The sequence below is a fragment of the Hordeum vulgare genome, chromosome 4H (genome assembly GCF_904849725.1).
Source record: "Hordeum vulgare subsp. vulgare chromosome 4H, MorexV3_pseudomolecules_assembly, whole genome shotgun sequence".
In the NCBI taxonomy this organism is placed as follows: Eukaryota; Viridiplantae; Streptophyta; class Magnoliopsida; order Poales; family Poaceae; genus Hordeum; species Hordeum vulgare.
In genome coordinates, this window is record NC_058521.1 from 336,500,470 (window position 1) to 336,528,093 (window position 27,624).

Genomic DNA, 27,624 nt, shown 5'->3' on the forward strand with positions numbered 1-27,624 from the left:
CTAGGGTTCGAGCTTATCAGACTAAAACTTTTTCACATAAGCGTCGTAGCCCCAAACTTCCAAGAAACGACAGCTTAGGTTTCTCCAAACCATAGTCTATACTGTGTCATCTCAACGGAAATACGCGGTGCCCTATTTAAAGTGAATGCGGTTGTCTCTAACGCACAACCCATAAACGATAGTGGTAATTTGATAAGAGACATCATAGTATGCACCATATCAAATAGGGTGTGGCTATGACGTTCGAACAAACCATCACACTATGGTGTTCCACGTGGCATGAATTGCGAAACAATTTCCACATTGTCTTAACTGTGTACCAAAAACTCGCAACTCACATATTCATCTCTATGATCATATCGTAGATAGTTTATCCTATTGTCACGACGATCTTCACTCTGAAATAGCTTTGAACTTTTCAATATTTTAGACTTGTGATTCATCAAGTAAATATTCATGTATCTACTCAAATCGTCAGTGAAGTAAGAACATAACGATATCCACTGCGTGCCTCAGCACTCATTGGACTGCACACATAAAAATGTATCACTCCCAACAAGTTACTCTCTTGTTCAATGTGGTATGTTTTGCATGTCTCAAGTGATTCAAAATCAAGTGAGTCCAAACGATCCATCTGCAAGGAGTTGCTTCATGCATTAATACCAACAGGTATGGCTTGCATGTCTAAAATGTTTCAAAAATGAGTGAGTACAAAGATCCAGCAGCATGGAGCTTCTTCATGCATTTTACACCAACATGACTCAAGCGGCAGTGCCACAAGTAAGTGGTACTATCATTATTACTTTGTATTTTTGGCACCAATATAATGAACATGTGTAACACTACGATCGAGATTCAATAAACCATTGAAGGTAATTATTCAAGCAAATAGAATAACCATTATTATCTTTAAATGAATAATTGTTTTGCAATAAACACGATCCAATCATGTTCATGCTAAACGAAACACCAAATAACAATTATTTAGGTTTAACAGCAATCCCGATGGTAGAGGGAGCGTGCGATGTTTGATCACATCAACCTTGGAACCACTTCCAACACTTATCGTCACCTCACCTTTAGCTAGTCTCGTTTATTCGTAGCTTTTATTTCGAGTTACTAATCACTTAGCAATTGAACCGGTATATAATACCCTCGTTCTACTAGGAGTACTAGTAAAGTACACATCAATATCATGTATATCAAATATACTTCTGTTGACTTAGCTAGCCTTCTCATCTACCAAGTATCTAGGGTAGCTCTGCCTCAGTGACCGCTCCCCTCATAACAAAACCACTTAGTCTCGGGTTTGGGTTCAATCTTAGGTTTATTGATTAGAGCAGCAACTGGTTTGCCATTTCATGAAGTATCCCTTCTAGCCCTTGCCCTTCTTGAAACTAGTGGTTTTACTAACCATCAACAATTGATGCTCCTTCTTGATTTCTACTTTCGCAGTGTCAAACATTGCGAATCGCTCAATGATCATCATATCTATGCTTGATATGTCATAGTTCATCACAAAGCTCTAGCAGCTTAGTGGCAATGACTTTGGAGAACCATTACTATCTCACGTGGAAGATTAACTCCCACTTTATTCAAGTGATTGTTGTACTCAGACAATCTGAGGACATGCTCAACGATTTGAGAATTTCTCCTTTACTTTGTAGGCAAAGAATCTTGTGGGGGGGTCTCATACCTCTTGACAAGGGCACGAGCATGAAATCCCAATCTCATCTCTTAGAACATCTCATATGTTCCGCGACATTTCAAAACGTCTTCGACGCCTTGCTTCTAAGACATTAAGTATTATACAGTCAACTATCATGTAGTCATCAAAAACATGTATGTGAGATGTCCACAACATCCACAGATGACGCTCGAGGTGCAGCACACCGGGTAGTGCATTAAGGACATAATCCTTCTGCGCAACAATGAGGACAATCCTCAGTTTTACAGCCTCAGTCCGCAAAGTTGCTACTATCAACTTTCAACTAAATTTTCTCTAGGAACATATAAAAACAGTAGAGCTATGGCGCAAGCTACATCGTAAATCGCAAAGACCATTAGACTATGTTCATGATAATTAGTTCAATTAATCATATTACTTAAGAACTACCACTCAAAAAGTTTATCTCTCTAGTCATTTGAGTGGTACATGACCCAAATCCACTAACTCAAGTCCGATCGTCACCTGAGTTGAGAATAGTTTCAGTGGTAAGCATCTCTATGTAATTATATCAACTGTACGAGTCATGCTAGACCTTTCGGTCTCATGTGTTCCAAGGCCATGTGTGCACCTGCTAGGCTCGTCAAGCTTAACCCAAGTGTTCCCCGTGTGCAACTGTTTTGCACCCGTTGTATGTGAACGTTGAGTCTATCACACCCGATCATCATGTGGTGTCTCGAAACGACGAAATGTCGCAACGGTGCACAGTCGGGGAGAACACAATTTCTCTTCAAATTTTAGTGAGAGATCACCTCATAATGCTACCGTCGTTCTTAGAAAAATAAGGTGCATAAAAGGATTAACATCACATGCAATTCATAAGTGACATGATATGGCCATCATCATGTGCTTCTTGATCTCCATCACCAAAGCACCAGTACGATCTTCTTGTCACCGGCGCCACACCATGATCTCCATCAACGTGTCGCCATCGGGGTTGTCGTGCTACTTATGCTATTACTACTAAAGCTATGTCCTAGCAATATAGTAAACGTATCTGCAAACACAAACGTTAGTTTAAAGACAACCCTATGGCTCCTGCCGGTTGCCGTACCATCGACGTGGAAGTCGATATTAACTATTACAACATGATCATCTCCTACATCCAATATGTCACGTTGCGGAACGTTACATGGAAAACAAAAAATTTCCTACGCACACGAAGACCTATCATGGTGATGTCCATCTACGAGAGGAGATTTGGATCTATGTACCCTTGTAGATTGCACAACAGGAAGCGTTAAGAAACGTGGTTGATGTACTAGAACATCTTCACGTCCCTCGGTCCTCCCCATGAACCGTCCCGCGATCCGTCCCATGATCCGTTCCGATCTAGTGCCGAATGGAGTGCACCTCCGCGTTCAGCACATGTACAGCTAGATGATGATCTATGCCTTCTTGATCCAGGAAGCAAGACGGAGAAGTAGATGAGTTCTCCAGCAGCATGACGGCGCTCTGGTGGTGGTGACGATCTACTCCTGCAGGGCTCCGCCCGAGGTCCGCAGAAATACGATCTAGAGGAAGAACTATGGTGTCTAGATCTGAGTTGCACGTGGCAAAAGTTGTCTCACCACTATATATAGGAGGGAGGGGGAGGAGGCTTGCCTTGAGGACCAAGTCCCCAAGGTGGCGCTGGCCAGGAGGAGAGTAGGATTCCTACTCCAATCCTACTCCAAATAGGATTGGAAGTGGAGTCGTTCTCTTCCTTTCCACCTCCCTTTTTTTCTTTCTTTGGTTTTCTTCTTATGGCGCCAAGGCCCTCTTGGGCTGTCCCACCAGCCCACTAAGGGCTGGTGCGCCATGCTTAGGGCCATTGGGCTTCCCCCGGCTGGGTTGCCCCCCCCCTCCCGATGAACTTCCGGAACCCATTCGTCACTCCCGGTACATTCCCGGTTATGCCCGAAAACCTTTCGGTAACCAAATGAAACCATCCTATATAAAATATTCGTTTCCGGACCTTTCTAGAAAACCTCGTGACGTCCGTGATCTCATCCGAGACTCAGAACAACATTCGGTAACCACACATATAACTCAACTATACTAAAACATCATCGAACCTTAAGTGTGCAGACCCTGCGGGTTCGAGAACTATGTAGACATGCCCCGAGGAACTCCTCCATCAATATCCAATAGCGGGACCTGGATTCCCATATTGGATCCCACATATTCTCCGAAGATCTTATCGGTTGAACCTTAGTGCCAAGGATTCATATAATCCCGTATGTCATTCCCTTTGTCCTTCGGTATGTTACTTGCCCGAGATTCGATCGTCGGTATCCGCATACCTATTTCAATATCGTTACCGACAAGTCTCTTTACTTGTTCCGTAATACAAGATCCCATGACTTACACTTAGTCACACTGCTTGCAAGGCTTGTGTGTGATGTTGTATTACCGAGTGGGCCTCCAGACACCTCTCCGTCACACGGAGTGTCAAATCCCAGTCTTGATCCATACTAACTCAAAGGACACCTTCGGAGATACCTATAGAGCACATTTATAGTCACCTAGTTACATTGCGACCTTTGGTGCACACAAGGTATTCCTCCGGTGCTAGTGAGTTATATGATCTCATGGTCATAGGAACAAATACTTGACACGCAGAAATCAAAAGCAATAAAAGACACGATCAATATGCTACCTTCACAGTTTGGGTCTTGTCCATCACATGATTCTCCTAATGATGTGATCCCATTATCAAGTTGAGGGGACCCCGACTAGCAAGTCGAGTTCGCCGTGCCCAGTGACCCCAAGGATCAATGTTCACTGAACACAGGTACTGAATAATAGAGTCTTACATCCAAGTACCAAAATTATTACATCAAACAACCAGAAGGTCAGGTTCAAGAGCGAGGCCTAAGGCCAAATTAAACAGATACATCGAGTAGCGGAAACTCGTAAGGGCTAAGCGGTATCCATGCCATCAAGCCTACACCGACAGGCATTCTGACTTGGAAGCGTCCTAGATCGCAGGTTCATCTCCGACGGCGTACTCATCGCTAAACTCCGGTCCTTCCATGTCTGGTCAATAATATAACCAGTGGCAAGCCAATGAGTACTTTGAATGTACTGGCAAACAGCCCATGATATGAACATTTATAGTGAAAAATATCAGTAACATGCATATTTAGTGGAATGCAATTTGGTGGAATGATCAGGTATATGCAACAAGCTGAGAATTACTCTTTAAGAACAGGTTACAGATATCAACATATCTGACAAGGGTTGAACACACCGGGTTCACCCTATATGCCAAGTCATCGGACTTGTCATAATCTCAATGTACTAATGAGGGCTAAACCATCCGGGTTTACCCTATATGCCAAGTAACCGAACTTGGTCATATTTTATCATGATTATAACAACACCTTTTTAACACCACTCACACACACTTTTGGTTTATGCGGAAACACTGGACGTAGTTTAAGCAGCACCACCGAACTGTCCTTGACCATGGACACGGCTATTCGAATAGTTTACACTCTGCAGAGGTAGTACGCTGGACCCACGAGAAACGGGAAACTTCTGTGTCATCCACGACTCGCGGTATATCACATATACCCGAGGTAAGTACACGATCATCATCTTTCCCCTGACAATACTAGACAAAGAGGTCCACTCGACTGGTACCCAACCCACATGTTGTACGTCTTACGAGCACCAACTCTGGACTGTATCAACCATGCAGGGACCAACGGTGTGCCTGGAACTCATAATAATGGCATAGTCGTCCTACCTGGCACGACCCCATCACGAAAGTGACACCGATCACTCCCGCCACTAGTAATTGGGCTCTTTGCTAGTACAGACCAGAGTAATCAACAAAGCCCCGTCCCATAAAGGGGGTATGTGGTCGTACTGGTATGGTTGGGACGGTCGACACATCATAAATCTAATCCCATTTCCGAAACCATACTCACACAAAAACATCGGTGCATCACTTCACCAAAAGTGATCACCAACTCATCATCACCCTCGGGCATTAGTGGCACCCGACGGGGTTTTCATAAACTCTTTATTTAACTCATCATCATGATTGTGATATATGCTCTATCATTACTTGTCAGTATGGTAATAACATGACCCTCACGGGGTAGGGTCAAGCTCAATGCAATGATCTTATAACTTTACTAATCAACATGACAGTAGCATGATCCTCATAGATAGTAGGGTCAGCTCATCATGTTTGTGCTCCAAGGAGCCATGTGAATAACATTACTACCATGCAAGTGCTTCGAAGAAGCCTTCAGCACCATCACAAAAATGATGAACTGGCACTGTGATCACATGCAACGGGAAAAGTACTTGCTATTCTAGCATGCATCATTTCATATGCTCAAGTCTTGGTCAAAGGGTGCTTGCCTTGGTCAGCTAGGTATCCGGGGTCTTCGAGGTCTTCCGCTACGATCCTCCGTCACTCGGTAACTCTACCGTCGAGAAAGGAATAAATAAATAATAGCTCTCACTAAAACAGATCACAAAGTGCTTTTAAAAATGTTGGAAAGTCTGATTAAATTCAGTTTATTATTTTGGAAAATGTTTCCTATAGTTTTTATTAGCTAAGCATATTTATTTAAAAGCAAACAGAAGCAAACAAGTGCTTTTTAATATCATTTTATTATACTAAAATAGTTTCTATTTTTGATAAATGTCAAACACTACATAATCAAATACTACACATTTTTCCAAAATTACGAGTGGAAGAATCATATTTTTCTACTGGCTAAATATTTTTCTAAAAATCATTTAAGTTTCTGGATTAAAATAAAAGGAAAAGGCCAGGGGGAACAGATCCAGTCGGCCCAGCCAGCAGGCCTGGCCACCAGGCGCGCATGGGCCAGGTTCAAACCTGACCTGCGGGCCCCTGGGGTCAGCGTCAGCGGCTGTGCGCGCTGGCTGCCCCAGGACACCGAGAGGTGGGCTCCACCTGTCGGGTCCTTCTCCTACCTCCAGCCAGAGAGGTGGAGACGGACGACGGCGAGGCTGCCGTTGTCCTCAGGCCAATCTAGGAGCGGGAACGGGTCCCTCGTGCCTCCGCCTACCTGGTCGTGGTCGGGACGTCACCGGAGGTGGTCTGGGATGCCGGCGACGACGTGACCGTGGCGGAAGGGTTTCGGGTTGGTGTTGAACTAGTGGCTAGGAGCACGGATTGGCTCGGGAAAGTTGGGGGAAATGTTCCTGGTGTCAAGGGGAGTGTAATGGGAGGTCGGGCAGCGCAGGAGCCGACGTGTAGCCGGAGATCGACCGGAGCTCCGAGGCGGAGGGGCCTCGGTCGATCTCGAGCATCGGGGCTCTGCGAGCTCGATTGGGTGGCTAGGGGTGTCTACTGGTTGTGCTGAAGCTGCTTGGAGGGTGCTGGGGTGCCGGGGGGGACCTATTTATAGGCCAGCGACGGTGACCCGACTCAGGCGCGCCGGTGACTCACCGTGGCACGCGTGCGAGCACAGTGAGGTGCTGACCGCGAAACCACGGGTTCGGGACGTGGTTTAGGACTTCCTGGTGCATCGGCCGCAGAGGGAAAGCGAGTGGGATCGAGCCACAGCGACCGTGCATGCTCGGCCGCGTCGGGCGCGCACGGGTACGCGTCGCCTGAGCTCTTGCGCGAGGGGTAGCTTTGCATTGAATGGTTGTCGGGGGAGCGTTTGGACATAACTGGGGAGGTTGGGACCGGCCGGGGCGTCGTCCCCTTGTGGGAGGTTCTCTGCAGCGCGCCCAGCGCGTAGTTTTGGCATACCACGGCATGCTCGCGCGCTCGGTTGCACTTGGTACGTGTCCTCCATGTCCTAAGTGTTGCTGGGAGTGTGCCTAGCCATTGTGGTTTAGTGGGAGCCCGAGCTGGTCAAGGGAGCAAGGAACACTAGTGTTGCCAGTACTGCCCTGCGGCTCAAATTGGAGTTCTTATCACTTGTGCGAGTTGGGGAGGGGCTGATTGACTGGGTGCTCAGGGTGTTCTGGGGCTCTAACCCACCAAGTTTGGGGCCTTGCTATTGGGTAAAACAGTGGCTTGGAGGGTTTTTACCTTCCTGTGAGTAGGTGTTCGATAGTGACTTGGGGTGCTTCCACTCCACCACTGGAAATGAAACTTAACAGGTTTGGTCTTGGGGTAAAAACATGGGGTTTCACCAAATTTGAGCTCCATTCAACCAGTTTGGCTTTGTAAACTTGAAAATGCCTCAAAATGACAAGTACTGTCCTCTACAAAGGAAGTGTGGCCAAACAGAGTCTCACAAATTCCATCTTTGGTGTGGAGTCCTCATTTGGGGTGTCAAACACGTGTGCAAAGTTTCAGCTCCATTGGAGAAACTTTGCAATGTAGAGTTGTTCCAACTCTTCTCTCGACAGAGAGGGTTTTGGGCACATTAGGTGCACTTCCCCACCTTGGATCAAGGTGAGATTTTATGTGAGCACCTAATATGGCTTGGGAGGGCTCCTGTAGTTTTATGGGAATTTACTGAGATAATTTCCTTTGGAAACATCTCAAAAAGCTAAAACACACAGAAATGGTTTTCAGGGTTTTACTCAAATAATATTAATATAAAATAGGGTTGAAAATCTTATATATGGAAAATATATGTCCTTCTGAGCTTCCATGAATTTCTTAGAATTTTCTAAGGCGGGAAAGCAATTTTCCTTGTGGGAATATCATTACTGGCCTTAGAAACAGACATAGATATAAAATACGAAAATAATATTTTAAATCACCAATTATTGTTTTTAATGAATGAAAATAATATTTGGATCAGACCACCAACTTTGGTTGGAAGTGCCACTTGGCTTCATGAGCTAGTAGTGTATCCCAACATGGTGAAGGTGATCTTGATATAAAGGAAAAAGGGTTTTTGAAGAGAGCAAAATAATAAGTTTTCATGGGTTTGAGTCATCAAACAAGCAAGCACTCACTCATACAAGGGTTCACATTGCACTCACAACACTATTTGAAATAGTTTTAACAAGCTCTTATTTTTGCAACATAAAATACTTGTGGTGAAAAACAGGGTGTGACACAAGTGACAACACTTGTCTATGGTTACGAAACCTTGACCATCTTTGATCTACGAGCTAGTCAACTAGAGGCTTACTAGGGCCAATGTTTTGTGTATATATCCACACATGTATTTGACTTCCAATCAATAAAATTATAGCATGGATAATAAACGATTAGCACAAACAAAGAAATATAATAATAACTAATTTATTATTGCCTCCAGGGCATATTTCCAACAGTGAGGGGGGGGGGGGGTGGACACGTACCCACACGTGGCAACTCTGGGGTGTTGCGTTAGCGTGCGGGCGGACGCGTGGTTCATGAATCGTCGGTGGCGTGCTGGTCGGTGGAGGCGTTCACAGGTCGCGGGGGCGCCTTGGGCTCGTGCCTCTCCTCGAGCCTTCTCTTCCTTACCGGCAGGGTTACCTTGCCGGGGGTCTTCCTGTTCCTCTCGGCAGGGAGGTGATGGTCTGCCGAGGCCTTGTCAATCTTCCCGGCAAGGGTGGCTTCCCGGGGCTCAGTTCTTCTTCCTCGGTGGGAGCGTCTCACCATGGCATTGTCTATCTCCCCGGCAGGGAGCTCCTCCCGGGGTTTATTCTTCCTTCCCAGCAAGCGAGTGCTTGCCGGGGCTTGCAATCATCACTTGGTGGCTTCTGAGTCTTGCTTTCGATCTAAGCCCCAGCGACACACCTTGCCGCTATGGAGGGGATGCCAGTGTCCGTGCACTAGTCCGGGGTACTGGAGACCCCAATCTTTAGTGCAACGACAATAACCAACCATATGTAACCCTAGGTACCCCTGGTGTCTATATAAACTTGAGGATTTTAGTTTGTAGAGGACAAAACCATCATCTAGGGTTTAGTTCTTCTCATTTCGTAGTAGATCGACTCTATAATTGTCATACACAATAAATATAATCAAGTAGAATGGAGGGTTTTACCTCTTTGAGAGGGCCCGAGCGTGCGTAAATATTGTCCCTGTGTTTTCCTGTTCCCCATTTATCCAAGATTCACATCTCGGGACTCCCTATTGATCCAAGATAGACATCACGAGTTCATTGGAAATAAACACCACTTTTTACGGTCCCATTGCAGTCGTTTATGTTGCATAACCCTTTTTCCTCTCTTCGACACTCAAACAAGGTAGTTTGATACAAGTTTTCCTTAGATGCGACCGACTAATCGACTAGGCGATCGACTACAAAGCTCGCCCCAAGAATCATTCTAGGACTATTTTTTAGGGATAATTGCTTTTGTGCCCATAGTTGGGTCACGCTTGACCGATCTGCCCCTATTTTTTCAATAATTGCGGTTTTGCCTAGCTCACTTCACTCGCCTTGTGTTTTTGCCCTTCCGGCACGGTTCCATACATTTATCAGTCGCCACATGGCGAACCGTGACTGGACGAAACCGTGTTCGATGGGCAAAAACACAAGGCGAGTGACGTGAGCTGGGAAAAACCGCAATTGTTGAAAAATAGGGGCAAATCAGTCGAGTGTGACCCAAATAGGGACACAAATGCAGTTATCCCTTGAATATAACATGATAGATACTTGTCATATGCAACGAGGGAGTGGCACGCGCTAACACACTTTCCATACTTGGATTGTATGCACTTCTGATTGGACCTCTAGCAAGAATCCACAACTATTAGAAATCATTAAGGTAAACCCAACCATAGCATTAAACATCAAGTCCTCTTTACTCCCATACGCACACAACTCCCTTACTCGGGTATAAGTTTTTGTCACTCTCGCCACCCACTATAAGCGAATAATGAACACATTGCAAACCATCCAACGTGTATCCTTCACGTATGTGCCTCATGGAAGGCACCTTAGAATAGCACCATATCAACAAAGAATTCATATCAGTAACATCATATCACAATTAGCACGTAGGAGAAAAGAAATCTACTCAAACATCATAGGATAGCCACAAATCATTGGATAATAATATATTGCATTGAGCACCATGTTCAAATAGAGACTACAGTAGGCTAGATAGTTTTTACACCACAGCATAGAGGAGCAGAGAGTTTATGTTGACGGTAGCGATGTTGTTGGTGTAGATCGCTGGCATGATGGTTGCCCCTGCGGTGCTCCGCGCCATCGGGGGAGAGAGGGAGAGAGCCCCCCTCCGTCTTCTTCTTCCTTGGCCTCATCCCTAGGTGGTAGGAGTGTTTCTCCTATGGTCCTTGGCCACCATGGCACTCGGAGGGAAGCATCTCCTTCGGTATTAGATATCTCTCTATTTATGTACTGTTTTCGAGACCTGTTTTCTCGCCCTTCACCGTTTCTTCAATATCCGGATATCCATAGATCTAATCGGGCTAAAATTTTGAGGGGATTTTTATCAAAAAATAATCTTTCTTGCGGCCAATGGAGAGCTCCAAACAACCTAACCGGTGGTCACAACCCATCAGGGCACAACCCCCCCCCCAAGCACGGCCGCACCCTGTTGGCTTCTGCCTCCCTCGGGCACCGTGTTGCATTGATCCCAACTCCCAAAACTTCACAGACATTCGAAAAAATCTCCATAATTTTTTTTCGCATTTGGAATCCATTCCATATGGATTTTCTAGGAAAAAACAAACAAAAAACACGAAGTCACACTCGGCATTGACTCAATAAGTTAGTGCTCAAAAATAATATAAATTGGTAAATAATTACTCACAAATTATCCTAAAATGATAATATAATAGCATGGAACATTCAAAATTGTATATATGTTGGAGACGTATCATGACTTTGTTGATTACTGTCGTTGATGCTAGCTGAGAGCCCGCATTATAGTGGCGGGAGTGACGAGATCACTCTCGATACGGCGTCGTGCCAAGAAAGGAGGACCATGGATAGTTTTTACAAACACCATGCACGTTGTTGCGTGCCCACTTGGATGATACATGTGATTTACATCACGAGGGATAGCACAAACGAGTGGAATCTTTGTTAGTACCGTCATGGGAGAGACATTGTTCGGGTACTTACCTCATGTATGGAAAATACCGCGAGCCGTGGATTGACACGAAAGTTTACCGAATCTTGTGGGTAATGTGTGCAACCTCTACAGAGTGTAAAACTATTCGAATAGACATATCCACGGTCAAGGATAGTGGGATGGGGACTCTTGGTCTACGTCCATTGTTACAAAACTTTGTGTGTGTGGGTGTGAGAAAGAGGATATTTGAGCTCAGTCGAGTGACTTGACATGACGATGGATCATGACATGCTCTACCCTGTTTATATTGACATCTCTAACTTGTTCATATGGATATCACTTGCCTCATGGTGCATGCGTTCATAATATATTGATCATGCAATTGCACTTAAAATTAGCTTTCTGTAACTTACCTACTTAGTGATATATCATGGATTGTTTTGCGTCGTTCCAAAACATGGGTTGCTTGCTAGGTCATTCAAAGTACTCGTAGGCTTTCAACTGGTTATTTAATTGTCCGTACATGGAACAACATGAGTATGATGATATATCACTCATGAAAGAGCACCCTGAAATTAGTTTTTTTTCCTCACATCTGGTGTTCTGGCATCAAAATACAGAATATATATTTGCTGACCCAGTAATTGTGATCCTTTAATTGTAGTTACACATGTTTCCGTAGAGGTTGCCTTGCATTGATATATAATAAGACACCTTCAAAGTTTTTTGACTAAAATAAATGATGGCAACCACCTACTTCATGGGCATGCTTTTGGTGTTGTTTCTATCACAGGCATTATCCTCACATGTAATACCCCTGAGTTGTGTTGCTCTTTCCTAACCTGTAATGCTATCCCACTTGATTGACTAGATATCAAAAGATATCTATATATTCACACACTAAATTACATACAGAGTTGCAAACTAAGTTTGTAACAGGGGACTTTCAGTAATACATGCTATATTTATGCTCAGGAGTGCGCCTAAAGGAATGGACCAAAGAACTCACCTCCTATTGAACAAGAGGACTACCAACGAAGTGTAGTGGTCAAAGAATCGAACTGTAGTCATCCTAGAGTTTCTCAAGATTGTTTACTGAGTTCTCTTGTGTAGGATGATATCAATTATTTGTTTACTCCTTTCACTGTACTCGCAATGTTGCAGCAAGTTGGTCCACGTAAGGATGTTCGATGTGTTTAATTTTGAATTAAATATGCATGGAATCGGGCCTTGGGGCCTTTTGTTGGGAAAAAGTTACCCTCGTGAGTTCACTCAGTGGCATTATTGTATAGAAATCCTGTTCATTCATTAAAGTTATACCTAAATGCACATCCACAATTGTTGTAGTAGAATGTAGTTCGTAGTCAGTTTCTAGAATCTTGCACGACAAACCATATGTACATGTTTTCTACACTCTTCCAGTGAAGAAATACTGATGAGTGATCCTTCAAAATATACATTCCTATTTATTAGGCACACATAACTATAGGTAAATCAGTAAACCACACATGCATTAAATTAGATTTAGTTTGTTTCATGGTCATTAGCTTTCACTTCATTTCTTTTTATTCTCCTTAGCTTAACTAGACCTCCGTCCATTGTGAGGGGATATCGAAATTCCTGTTGTGATTTTGACTTTTTGTTGCTATCTTTATCCCATTGCATCAACAAAACATTCAGTTGGGTGGGTTTTCTGTTCTTCAGTTACAAACACATTTCTCCTTGCGTTGAAACATCATATAATTGAATTTTCAATACCTTCAGTCCCGTTGCTTCCTGTGGTTATTCTGGGCAAATGGTCTCCCAAGTGCCTCATGCTACTCCCTGGGTCGCGATACTGTGCATTACCAATAGCCTCGAAGGGTGATGCCTCTTGATACCAATACCACTAATTCCTCCTAGTTAAGTGAATGTTAGACATTGCAATTAGCTGTATATTTGAGGGTAAATGAATGCTTTTTTGTTAATGATCTACTTCTAGGACATTGAACATCATTGGAAATTTAAATTCTGTTGAATTGATTTACTATATGGGTCGTCCAGTATATTTTTTACAAATCATTCTTGCGACATAATGACTTCTTCATTAATTAGTTTTCAATATCAATTGAGCCTTCCAAAAAATGACACCAAGTAATTTGTGGACTTAGTTCAATAGATGAAATTTATTTTATGAAACAAATCTTCCACTACAATTTTTTATTGGCTGCATCTTCCAGTATAATTCTTTTTCATTGTAGTATTCCTATGGAAGTTAAAAAAAGTTCATATTGTTTGGTTCATATAGTTGTATCTCTAAATTGTTAACCTCTCGAATGACCTTAGAAATAAATAATCCTCTTTCAGTCAACCAAATGGGTCATGAATAACTCCAGTCACAAAATACTTTTTCACGTGTTACTTTTCTAGTGGGCAACTATTTGTCCATTGAGCCGTAGGTAATCCAGAACGCAAGGCTAAGGGGAGGCGACGACAAGAATAAGATACAAGGTAATTTTACATGCAAACTCTTTATCTCTAGGCAAACACAAGTCAGAAAAGTTGTAGAGCTCGCTTACTCATCTGCTGTGAGAAAGAGAATGTCGGCTATGATTAGTCCGCATCTGAATTTGTGCGCCCCGATGATATTTAACTAAGCACAGCAGAATTTGTAAGCTGGCAGGTGCTCATGGCAAGTATCTAAAGTAACTTTTCAGTAATATATTTCTTGTTGTAAAAATTTAAAATACTATTTTGCACTAATATAGGGCTCACTCTCGTGCTCTAAAGTAACCTTTTGGTGCGATTCAGTAGTACTATAATCGGGCAGCTGCATATATGCACTTGGCATGAGTGATTTGCTAGTCCAAAAAACAATCAACAACTCCAGTAGCCCATCGTGGCAGCACAGGGGTAGCCAACACGCGCGTACATTACAGATCGAGTGGGTGAGGCATTGTAGGCTGATGCAGACCGATCGAACAACGTCGCGCGCGGCTTCCAGTTAAGTGCGCGCGCGTCACTCCTCCGTCAAATCACAGCCTTCTCAAGAGGCTACATGATTTATTATGTACTTCCTCTGTTTTGAAATAAGTGACGTAAATTTAAAATTAAGTTGATACAAATTTTATACTAAAGCATTGATATTTATTTTTAAATAAAGGGAGTAGCAGTGAGCCTAGTTGTCACAAGTTATTGAATATTGTACCACATGGTTCCGCCACTTGGTATTGTATCATTTCAGTGTCTATAGTTTCGAGCCTTCTGTTTGGAAGTATGCGTTCTCTTTTCCAGTTTCATTATTTTTGTAAACTAAAATTCATTTTAATTATTACCAGACCCCTTTCTTCGTGACACATGTGTGGGCATATTGACATTGCATGAATATTGATTATTTATCCAATTATTTGTGTTTCCATATGCATGTTAATCTGCTAAAGTTATCTCAAGATTTTGGTTGATATCTTCAAATCTCGTTTGTTTATTCAGGTCCCATGAACATATGTCTGCACTACTTCTGGACAGCATTGTTGACAAACATGCAATAGATATTGAACCTGACTATGTGAAAGCTATCCAGGTAAATTGCATCTCACTGTAGGAACTTGTGGTGGCACAGGCTTGGTTCATGTTCCAATTTTGAAGCAATTTAACTTATTGGTTATATAGATTTATGATGTGCGATCTTCCATCTCTAGGGAGAACTATTATAAATAATGAAATAAATAACCTGGAGCAGTCGAGCATAAGTTCATCTGTAGGGAGAACTGCTATTCTAAGTTATTAAACTCTTACCCTGCTCCTTCAAAAAACTGTGGAGGAAATGATTGCTGCAAGCTACTTATCTTGATTTGTGCACATCTTCTTCCAAACTACTTATCTGCAGCATACATATAGTTATATGTTAATTATTGTTCTATTGGGCTTGACTACCTTGGCAAACTATCTAGGACAGGTCTGTTTGCAATGAATGTACGTAACTATTGTTTCTACCTCTTTCATATCCGACATACATGATAGTAACAGTAGGCTATTTAATTATATGTGAAGCCAGAAGCTATCTTTGTTGCTAGTGTCTTGAGTAAATAAAAAATCTGTAATAATGATCTGAAATGTCATGCAGGTGATCGTTGGTGTTGCCGCTATTGTTATCCTGGGATCAGTGCCTCACCACTTCAATGTCATGATTCTTGGCCCAAGGCAGCCTCCGTATGGAGGTGTCCATTGTACTGTTGGGACAGTAGCAGATGTGCCATTGTTCTGTTGTGCAATTCTGTCTGTTCTTGCTATATTCATGCGTAAAGAAATGTATTCAAGAGATGAGTTATTGTGTTATGTTAACCTGGGATATGTATTTTGTGATGTTATATGATGGTTGATTTTAATTCGACTTGTAGTTTTCTTGATTCAAATATGAAATAGTGTTGGATTTAATACTGGACAAATAATTGGGTTAAAAAGGCTCAACAAATAGAAATGAATCCAAGTTCTGGAACAAAAAGTTGCTGAATTCAAAAATGAAAAAGGGCCAAAACTGAAACTGGACCAAATGTATTTGGGCACTAAAAGGACAGGGCCCAAATTATAATGATATAAAAAAATTCGAAAAAATACTAGAAGTGGGTGAAAAATAGGGTAAGGCCCAAAGAAGCCCAACAAGAAAAAGCCCAAAAAAATTAAAACCAGCCCATGTGATCAATTGAAATGGGTTGGGCTGATTTCAACCATGACGTTTTGATTTCGTCGTAATTTTTCCACGTAGGACTGCCATGTAGGACTGGGTTTGATTGCCAACGATGATTTAGGATCGTCGCAAAGGATACGACAATCCAGGAATCATCGTAAAAGTTACGACGATTTTGATCAAAACGTCGCTGCTGTTCATTTGTGATACTCCGTTTTCGACGCTTGGTTTTTCGTCGTGAGATCGTCGTAAATTAAGAACCGTGACGATCTAGCGACGAAAAAATAGCATCGTGTATTAGCATATTCCTTGTACTGCAAGTGATCTTCCACCTCAACACCGTCACCCTCGGGCATTAGTGGCACCCGACGGGGTTTTCGTCAAACCTTTGATATCAGCTCTGTGTTACCATCACCATGCGTATGCTCATCCTATGCGTAGCACTACTATCTACTTGTCAGCTTTTGTTATCGTGACCCTCATTGATGGTAAGGTCATGCTCAATGCAGGTGCTATCAATATCACCACACTACAAGAAATATGCTCATACATGACGTTTTCTAAGACGTCGTTGATGAATTCGTCATAAATCTGTGACGATTTCATCCGAGATCGTTGTAAACCGTTTGAGGGGATCAAATCTACATATGAATTACGACGATGTGAGTCAAAAACGTTAACCGCATAAGATGAGATCGTCATAACTTTTATGATGATTGTAAAAATGTCGAAACAAGTTCTAACTATGTTGACATGTCACTCGTGGGTCCATTCTATCCCACCTGATCCTACTTTGTGAAGCAACCTACTATTCTGTCATTCCAAAAATTCTCGAAAAATTCTCATAAGTACTTTGGACCATATATTTCTCAAATATGTGAAAACCCTCCCTTCCATAGTTCAAAAATAATTCAAAAATATTCATTTTCCTATTCTGTTCAGAATAGCACTTTGTGAAGGAAGTGCTATTTCTATTTCTTTGATTACCCTCATATTGTTTGAGCACTCTTTCCTATCCAAATCAGTGCCTCATGAAAACTTTCGTAATGATTTGCCTAGTAAATCTTTCTCAGCAAATTTCCAAAGTTTGTGTTCAGCTAACAGCTTTGTGAAGGAAGTACTAGATAGGAATATCTTGATGAGTTGAATTTTTTCCACATCATCTATGTGCCCAAAACATAGCTCTCCACAAAAGTTTAGCCACATCTAACAATACATGTGAGCTCATCATCCAATTTTTGTTTTTGGTAATATTTTCATTTTGTGAAGCAACTATGTTTTATATTGCTTTATAGTTGATGAAAATTTACCACGGGATGGCACTGACCATATAACCTCACTCCACCAAATTTTAGCTCATTTAATTCAGGCAGTTTCTCTCAATATTTTTCCCAATATTCTGTTCAGTAGAGAGCATTGTGAAGGAAGTACAATTTTTGTTTATCCAAATTTATGAAATTTTTACAGTACCTTAATGTGCCCAAATTATCGTCATCCTCCAAATTTAAGCTCAATCCAATCATCTATGTGAGGCCAGTTCCAATTACCATTTTTTGTCCAGATTGGCACATTGTGAAGGAAGTGTCACTTTGGCATGTCCAAATGGTATACTTTTTATACAGTGCCTTCATATGCCCAAATTAACATCATACACCAAATTTCGGCTCAATCCATTCATTCATTTGATCCTAGCTTCAACATCCATATTTCTGCACAATGTGTTACTTTGCAAAGCAAGTGCCACCTAGATTCATCCATTTGAGATAAAAATTTGCCAAGAGCGTCTCCTTAGTAGATGATCATCCTTAGCCAAAATTTAGGCCCATTGTCTATGTGAATTACCCGCACCGCTAATCAAACACTTGGCTGCTAATTCATGTTTGTGCTTAGTTCAGTCTCCTCGTGAGATTCTTCTATTGTATTATTCTTGCTAACACCTATCGAGGGATTTTCCAACCCACGAGACATGCCTATTCCACCTAGAACGCGTGGCAATGCAACGGTCAGGCGGTGACCATGCGACTCGCATGCAAGTTCACGCGCTCTGGAGTTGGGGCCCTCGACCACCATCCAGACCTCGACGTCAAGACACCACACCATGTATTTCTTATTAAATAGATACTTATATACCTATAAATGATTTTTGGGAAAAATAAAGAGCAAACTATAATGCAGCTGCAGTTCAAATTTAACCCGCTTCCATCTGAATCGACATAAATTTGTCTTTTTCACGAGAGGTGGATAAAATCTTTTAACACCCAACCATTTTGTCAATTGTACATTAAATATGGACTAGTATTTTATAAAAATGATTTGATATTATTTTCAAACAAATATATGGTAGATCCTTCACAAAAAAACTCATTTCGGTCACTTGAAAAATGAAAAATGAATTTTTCATACAAGGAAAATGAAAACTTCCTTAATCAACATTGTTTGCCATTCCAATATGCACCCTTGTGCACAATATTATATCATTTCAACAAACTATGTCATGAATGTGGCCATAAGATTGATCATTTGGCTTGAAAGCCATGAATCTTCACACATGATAGCCCATTTCTAAGAATACTTATTTAAAATAATTGTCGTATTACTAGTTTATTATTTTTCCTGGTAACTTTGCCACATATAATGACACAATGCAATGGTTTTCCATTTTTTTGAATTTGTTTTGAATTTTTCATGGTCATTTCAAAACGCGGTCAAAACAGCGGGTATGACTGTTCATACCTAGTGGTTGAATCTTGAAAATGTTTTTATGTTTCTATGATTAAATAGATACTTGTGTACCTAGAAATTGTTTTTAGGAAAAATATAGAGCAAACTATAATGTAGCTGCAGTTCAAATTTGACCTGCTTTCAACTGATTCAACGAAATTTTTTCTTTTTTACGAGAGGTCGATAAAAGCCTTTAACACCCAACCATTTGGTCAATTGTACATTAAATATGTCCTAGTATGTTAGAAAAATGATTTGGTCCAATTTTGCTACAAATATATGGTAGGTCATTCACAAAAAAACTCATTTTGGTCACTTGAAAAATGGAAAATGAATTTTTCATACAAGGAAAATGAAAACTTCCTTAATAAACATTGTTTTCCATTCCAATATGCACGCATGTGCATAATATTATATTATTTCAACAAACTATGTCATGAATGTGGCCATAAGATTGATCATTTCGCTTGAAAACCATGAATCTTCAAACATGATAGCCCCTTTCTAAGAACACTTATTTAAAATAATTGTCATATTACTACTTTATTATTTTTCCTGGTAACTTTGTCACATATAATGACAAAATGCAATGGTTTTCCATTTTTTTGAATTTGTTTTGAATTTTTCATGGTCATTTCAAAACGCGGTCAAAACAGCGGGTTTGGCCGTTCATACCTAGTGGTTGAATGTTGGAAATGTTTTGATGTTTCTATGATTAAGTAGATGCTTGTGTACCTAGAAATTGTTTTTAGGAAAATATAGAGCAAACTATAATGTAGCTGCAGTTCAAATTTGACCTGCTTTCAGCTGATTCAACGAAAATTTGTCTTTTTTACGAGAGGTCGATAAAAGCCTTTAACACCCAACCATTTGGTCAACTGTAAATTAAATATGTCCTAGTATGTTAGAAAAATGATTTGGTCCAATTTTGCTACAAATATATGGTAGGTCATTCACAAAAAAACTCATTTTGGGCACTTGCAAAATGAAAAATGATTTTTTCATACAAGGAAAATGAAAACTTCCTTAATCAACATTGTTTGCCATTCCAATATGCACCCTTGTGCACAATATTAGATCTTTTGAACAAACTATGCCATGAATGTGGCCATAAGATTGATCATTTGGCTTGAAAGCCATGAATCTTCACACATGATAGCTCATTTTTGAGAATACTTTTTAAAAATAATTGCCGTATTACAAGTTTGTTATTTCAAGGGTCGCCTATTCGTCCCAAATAAAAAGGAAAATCTCAGGATGACCGGAAAGGTGATGAAAGAAGCTCACAACACACCATTGTCTATTCACCCGGAAAGGTGATGGAAATGGGACCATGTTAAAATGGACTTCGTCACTGGTTTTTCCAAATCTCAGAGAGGTAATGATGCCGGATATTATCCAACATGCCGAAGATCAAGTATGCATTATTCATGAGAATCTGAAGGCTGTTCAGAACAATTTGAATTTGAGATTTAAAAATAAAAAAAAGCGGGAATAATTATCGAATGCAAAGATTAAGATATCGGGGGTGATATGAAAATTCCCTAATAGATTATAATTATAAATCGAACATTTTAAAATTGGTTAAAATTCTATATATTTAAAATAGAAATAATAAAATAAATAATAATAATAATGATAACTAATAAAAGAATAATAGAAAAAAGTATTTAAAAAAAAGAAAAATAAAAAGACCCCCGTGGCCCAACTGGGCCAAGTGGCCCAGCTGGCCATCAACCGCCCGAGCCCATAACCAGCCTCGGGTATAAAGCCCTCCACGGGGCTAACCCTAACCGACCCATTCACCCTCCCCACTCTCCTGGACGCCGCCACCCATCCCACACAGCGCACCCGCTCGCTCCACCTACCCCTCGGCCTCTCCCTCCCCCAGATCGACCGACCCCCCCCCCCCTCGTTCCCTCTCTCCCACCGACACCCAGCCCCACGCGGTCCCTCCTCTCGCCTCTCACCCACCCACCCAACGCCCAGCCTCCCTCCGACGGACCCGCTGCGGCTGGCCTCCATGGTGGACTTCCCGGGCTTCGAGGCGCACCCGGTGGACCTCCCAGACGCGGCGGAGATGCGCCAGCATGCGGACGCGGGCGAGCGGCCGCGCGCCACGGAGATCCGGTGCCGCGGCGAGGTGCAGGGCCCTGAGAGCGTCGCCTTCGATGTGCGCAGCCGCGGGCCGTACACGGGCGTCGCCGACGGCCGGCTCCTCGTCTGGGAAGGTGCACGCTGGGCCTACTTCGTGCACACCTTGCCACCACCTCCCCAGATCATATTCTGAGCTTTTACTGTACTTTCACACATACACTTGCATCTTTTGCCGACGAGCAGATCATGAAATAGAGTTCTTCTTCGTAATGCTAAGTTTCTATATACTGAAATTTTTTGGTAACTGAAGGACCCTCTAATTTTTGTGGAAAAGGAACTAAGCCTTGCCATTTTTGTGATTGCACTCATGCGACATATGTATGGATAAACCAAAGGATCTCGCGTTTGGATGTGGACATCAGGTGCAGAAAATATCCCCTTGCTTTCCTCTGAACATTTATTCATAATTCTTGTTGTATATACAAATTGCTAACATGTTTAATTCAGACTTGCTATGACTGCAGGAAAAAATTGGTGCGCTGCCCTATGTGCCAGCAGCACATAACCACCAGGATCAGGCTGTACTGATGGAAAGCCGAGCACCTGATGCTTTTGAAGCATGTGGTGTACCAATATGGAAGGAGCTCGGTGGAAAATGTTCAGAATTCCGCACAAATTTTACTTGTTGTCCGTAAATTTTAGCGTCCTTAATGTGGTTGGGGTGTCTTTGATTAGCCAGTGATTTAAGGCCCTGTTGGAATGCAGCATTTATTCTCCATTTCCCACAAGGGAAATGTGGATTGAACCGCTTCGGTAAAACTTCTATGTTCCTGAAGGGCTCTTAATTACTGCAGTGAAGAATGTTCTGTGGAAAATAGTGTACATATTGCTTTCCTTTCTTTCTCTTGTAAATAAAATGAACAGTCGAGAAAATTCACGATGTACCAATTAGGAAGACATTTTTGTTATATATTAATTAAAACCTGTTATAATTGCTGAATATTCTGTTTCGTATCCATTGGGCTCGCCGGGTTTCAGCACCGACAGGCTGCCTCCCAACACCACCACCAGCCGTGGCGCCACCGACCCATCCTCCTACTCGGACGACGATGGCGTGGCGGAGGTCGACCCCAATGTGCACCCCGAGAACGACGGCACCACCGTTATCCTCGATGAGGAGGAAGACGACGGGGAAGACCTCTTCAACGACGACTACCTCAAGTAAGCGAGACACGTCCCAACTAGAGATTTTCCGGATCTGCTGTTACATGGGACAACGTTTAGATAGATGTTTCTAGTACTTGACAAGTTTAGCCCGTTGGATCTGCTAATAAATTGGTTATTCAACGACTTCGGGGGTTCGAGATTCTAGGAATTCCGGCCTAGATTTACTTCATAAATAGGCAGATTTGTGCCACTCGGATACAAGGGAATTTACGACACTTCGCCGGATTGTGCCTTTTGTGTTACCATGAATGTTTTGTTAGTCGTGGACTTTCTAATGTAGAAATGTCTGCCAACTTTCTTCCCCTAACTGAATATGAATATTAAAACATGTTGTTTGTGCTCGGTATTTTGTTGGGTATATTTCAGTTTACCAAATTCAGTACCTGATATGTCCTATTCCTTTTGATGAATTAGTTGTCCGAAAAGGATTTGTTGATCAGTTTTCTGTTGTCCAGATGAATAGTATTTGTGCAGTCACCTACACAAATTAGTTGTTCCTTTCTGTTGTCCTGCAATTTTGCTAATGTGTTTTTTTACTTTCTGGATTGGCTAGTGTTTTGGAAACTGTGACTGTTCAGTAATGTGTTTTTTACTTTCTGGATTGGCTAGTCCTGACGTTAAATTCAGGTTTATTTTTTGTCTTAGAAGCACCTCATGTGTTTGTGTAGTTGTACAGTCTAGTGTTGTCAGCTCTTTACTTATGTCTTATTGGTAGAGTAGGGCATTTTTACTTATTTGCATGTAATCGAAATCAATAAACAATGTCGATATTTTTGCTTAACTCTATTTGCCTTCTTTGGATTAAGATTATAGCACGAACCATTCTTTGAGATGGTTTTTGCATTCAACTTGTCCATACATATCTTAGCACTGAACTGAATTTTGTTTGGATAGTGGTATTTGGGATGCCATGAGGTATATGATGCTTGGTCTGCTTTCATGGCCTTGTTTCTCGTTAGATTGGTATACATCGAGAAGGAAGAGGGTTTTTGCGACACTGGCTGCTCTCATACAAGGAGCTTCCTGTTACTATACCCCCGTTTACACATATCAACTATATTGTTCTTTCTGTAGCTGGTTTCTGTTGTTGATTCATCAGTGATGATCAACACTTATTAGGTGTCTCATCATACAGTATATTATTAAACTGTGCATATTCGGCATCTAAAGTTATGTTTTTGTATCTCTACTTATTCTAAATGTCTAGTAAGCAACACATTCTATCATGGATGCTGTATAGTTGTCTTGTCTTAAATAAATCGAAACTCCTACACCATTTTTTGTTTGCTGTGAGAAGTGATGATATCATATCCATACCACGTTTCTGCACTTATTGTGATGATCAATTGCTTTTTTCCTTGGATTATATGGACCTAAGGATACTTTCCCCAAATTATCGACTATGACTATACAATGCGCAAATGTAATCCCATCAGGATTCCAAGCCAGAAATCTGATCCATCTTTTATGTTTTTATATTGTCTTCTGGTTAATATTTTGAGTGCTAGTCAGGTTTCCTTTCTCCAATCTGGCTAAAGAATTACCCCAGTTGACACCAGAAATCAACTCAGCATCAAGAACTATCTAAATCAATAATGCTCTTTGGTAGTCCCTTTTTCATGTTTTCATTTGATTCAATCTAAAACTTCTGAAGGTAATAAATTAGAGTCTCTGGTGCACTTATTGATAGCGTAATTTAGTGATGTATGTTGCCGAAAGGATTTTTTGGGCTAATATTCTTACACCCTGGTTTGCACTTGGTTATCACAGTAATGTGGAGTAGCTTGTTTTGTATTATCTTACATGTCTGCTAATTATTGTGTCATTGACTCCTGCTTGTGTCAGTGCTTAAATTCCTCCAGTAAAGCGAAAATACCATAAAGAAATTGAGTTTGCTTGTCTGCATTTCCTTTGTCCAGAATTTCCTGGAACAATCTTAGATAGTTTGAAATTTAATTTTTAGTTTCTATGACCTGTTTAGGTTGGACTAATTATACTCCAGAATTTATATCTCAGGATTTTTAACATCATCTTCACGATGAAAAAAAATCTTTTTATTTCTAATATTTTTTATATGTGTTTCCTTTTGATTGATGCATGTGCGTTGTAATGTTTTTGTAGGTTGACAAGTTGTGGCATCTCGAGCATGCCTCATTGGAGAGCGGAATGAAGTCCACTGTACTGTTGGGACAGTAGCAGATGTGCCATTGTTCTTTTTTGCAATTTTATTCGTTCTTGCTATATTCCTGTGTAAGGAAATGTATTCATGAGATGATTTATTGTGATATGTAAACCTGGGATATGTATTTTGTGATGTTATATGATGGATGATTTTAATTCGACTTGGAGTTTTCTTGATTTGAATATGAAATAGTGTTGGATTTAATACTGGATAAATAATTGGGTTGAAAAGGCCCAACAAATAGAAATGAATCCAAATTCTGGAACAAAAAGTTGCTGAATTCAAAAATGAAAAAGGGCCAAAACTGAAACTGGACCAAATGAGCTCTAAAAGGCTAGGGCCGAAATTATGATGATATAAAAAAATTCGAAAAAATACTAGAAGTGGCTGTAAATAGGCTAAGGCCCAAAAAGAAGCCCAATAAGAAAAAGCCGAAAAAATTAAAACCAGCCCATGTGATCAATTGAAATGGGTTGGGCTGATTTCAACCATGACGTTTTGATTTCGTCGTAATTTTGCCACGTAGGACTGCCACATAGGACTGAGTTTGATTTCCAACGACGATTTAGGATTGTCGTAAAGGTTACGACAATCCAGGAATCGTCATAAAAGTTACGACAATTTTAATCAAAACGTCGTTGGTTTTTCGTCGTGAGATCGTCATAAATTAAAAACCGTGACGATGTAGCGATGAAAAAATAGCGTAGTGTATTAGCATATTCCTTGTAGTGCCATGCCGGGGTGTGCCGATTAAAATAATCATCATGTCATGCATAAAACATTTTCTTATACATGGTCAAAGGGCTGCTTGCCTTGATCAGCTAGGTATCCGGGTTCTTCGTGGTCTTCGGGCCCAAGTCCTTCGTCAAACCGTGATCTGTCATCGTAATAATAATAATAAGAAGAAGCACACTCAAAAACGGAGCAAAAGTAATTTTAAAAATGTTAACCTATTCTTAGAAATCCTATCTTTTGTTTTAAAAATGTTTGTTTCTTTTTTTGAAGTAAAAAGATATTTTGAATGTCTATTTAACAGAAGCTTAAATTACACAAACTAGGTATTTAATTAAAGTTGTGTATAAAAGTATTTGCAAAAACTTGCACAACGGCACAAATAAATTCTAGACATTTTTTAGAAGAATTATCGTGGAAAAAGATTTGAATTTAACTAAATATTTAATCCTGTAGAAATTATTTAAAAACTCAATTTAAAGAATAAAGAAAAGGGTTCAGCCCCTGGCCTGGCTTGGCGAGCAACTGGGCCAGCCCAACTCGCCAACCGGCCACCTAGCCAACCCACCAGCCGAGGCGCGCCCGCGCCGTCACGTTTAAAGCTGACGCGTGGGCCCGTGCGGTCAGCGACGGAGAGGGGAGAGAGGGGGTGAGACATGCCGCTGATAGGTGGGGCCTGCCTGTCGGGCTGTCTTCCACCTCTGGACAAAGGGGAGGGGGCGCGCCGACGGCGGCTCTGACGCCCTCGTGCCGAGGTGAATGCAGAAACGACACCTTGGCATCACTTCCTAACTGGTGGGGTTCGAAAGACCAAGGGGGAGGACCTGAGTCACCGGCGACGATGTGCCCGCGGCGGAGATGTTTCGGGTGGCGGTGGAGATGGGTGCTACATGCAGGTAAAAGCTCGGGGAAGAGGTGGAGAAGCTTTACGAGCTTAGTGCGGTCATGGAGGAGGTGAGAGGAGCGGGAGACCTGGCTTGTAGCCCGAGATTGACTGAGCTCCGTAGCGGCTGCGTCTCGGGTGATCTCGAGCACCGGGGCTCTCCTTGCTTAAGTGGAGTGGCTAGGGGCTCGATTGAGAGTCTGGAGGAGAGGGGTGATGTGCCGGAGTGAATGAGGTGGGCCTATTTATAGACCAGCAGCGGTGCACCGAGCGGGGGAGTGCGAGTGGTTTCACCACGTCTGTAGGAGAGGGAGAGAGAGCTCGGTGGCGAAACCACGATTTTGCGGACGTGGTATGAGAATCCACAGACTCAACGTGCGTTAGGTTTAAACCTGGCTTAGAGCGCCCGTGATGCGGGGCCTCGCCCTACTGACCGAATCAGGCGCGCCCGGACACGCATCGCCTTAGTCGGTATAGAGGGTGATAAGGGGGGCGTGAGGCTACCATGAGTCGGGTGGTTGACAGGGACGAGGAGATACACCGAGTGGAGGTGAAAACCGGCCGGGACTGGCCTCCTTTGCCTCGGTAGCGCCCTGTAGGACGCCCAAAGCGCAGCTTTGGCATGCCATGGCATGCTGGAGCGCTCTGGCATGCTTTGGCCCTATCTGGCTTGTTTGAGGGGTGGCTTAGAAGCCCCTCGGTTATGAGGAACCAAGAAGAGAAAGGTTGGTCAAAGGGAGAGGCTTATAAAGATGCTGTCAGCTTTGAACCAGAAACTAATTTGGTGATTTTGGCTTCCTCACATTAAACTAAGGAGGGGTCACTCGTCTGCAGTTGAGGAGTGGTGCTGGCAACCTGTGCTGGGAGTTTGGAGAAAAGGCTGTGGGTTAGAGAGTGCTAGATGTTGTTTGACGAATCTCCCTAAAGGTGTTTGATCTGGGTTTGGGGCAGCTATCCTTCACCGATGATGCTGGAAGTTAATAGATTTGGGTTTTAGGCAATATTATGATGCTCTACCAAATTTGAGCTCCATTGGACAGGCTTGACAATATAAACTTGAAAACACCCCCAAATGGACAGTTCTACCTTATTAACAGAGAATGTGAAAAAATAATCCCCACAAATCCAATTCTTGGCAGGGTCTCCTCATTTGGGGTATTGAGCACTCCTGCAAAGTATTAGGCCATTTGGACAAAATTTGCTATGCAGAGTTGCTTCAACTTGATTCTGCACACGAAGGGTTTTAGATTATTTGGTGAACTATACCACCTTGGAATGAGGTGAAACTTGGTATGCTCACCAAATATAGCTTGGGGAACAAGAATTTTCTGGGAATTTATTGAGAATATTTCCTTTGGAAATATTTCAAAAAGCCAAAACACACAGAATAGGTTTTCAAAGGTTTGCTCAAATATTTTGAACATAAATAGGGGTTGAAAATCCTATGTATGGAAAATATATATCCTCTG

General features: G+C 41.9%; 2 non-coding genes across 2 annotated transcripts; both read left to right on the plus strand.

The window, feature by feature from the left end:
* Window positions 1–23,261: 23,261 nt before the first annotated feature.
* Window positions 23,262–23,407, plus strand: LOC123451627. Its single transcript, XR_006632456.1, has one exon. It is a non-coding gene; the product is annotated as a small nucleolar RNA F1/F2/snoR5a (small nucleolar RNA).
* Window positions 23,408–23,725: 318 nt separating this feature from the next.
* LOC123451541 lies at window positions 23,726–23,820 on the plus strand. Its single transcript, XR_006632387.1, has one exon. It is a non-coding gene; the product is annotated as a small nucleolar RNA Z103 (small nucleolar RNA).
* The last annotated feature ends 3,804 nt before the right edge of the window (window positions 23,821–27,624 follow it).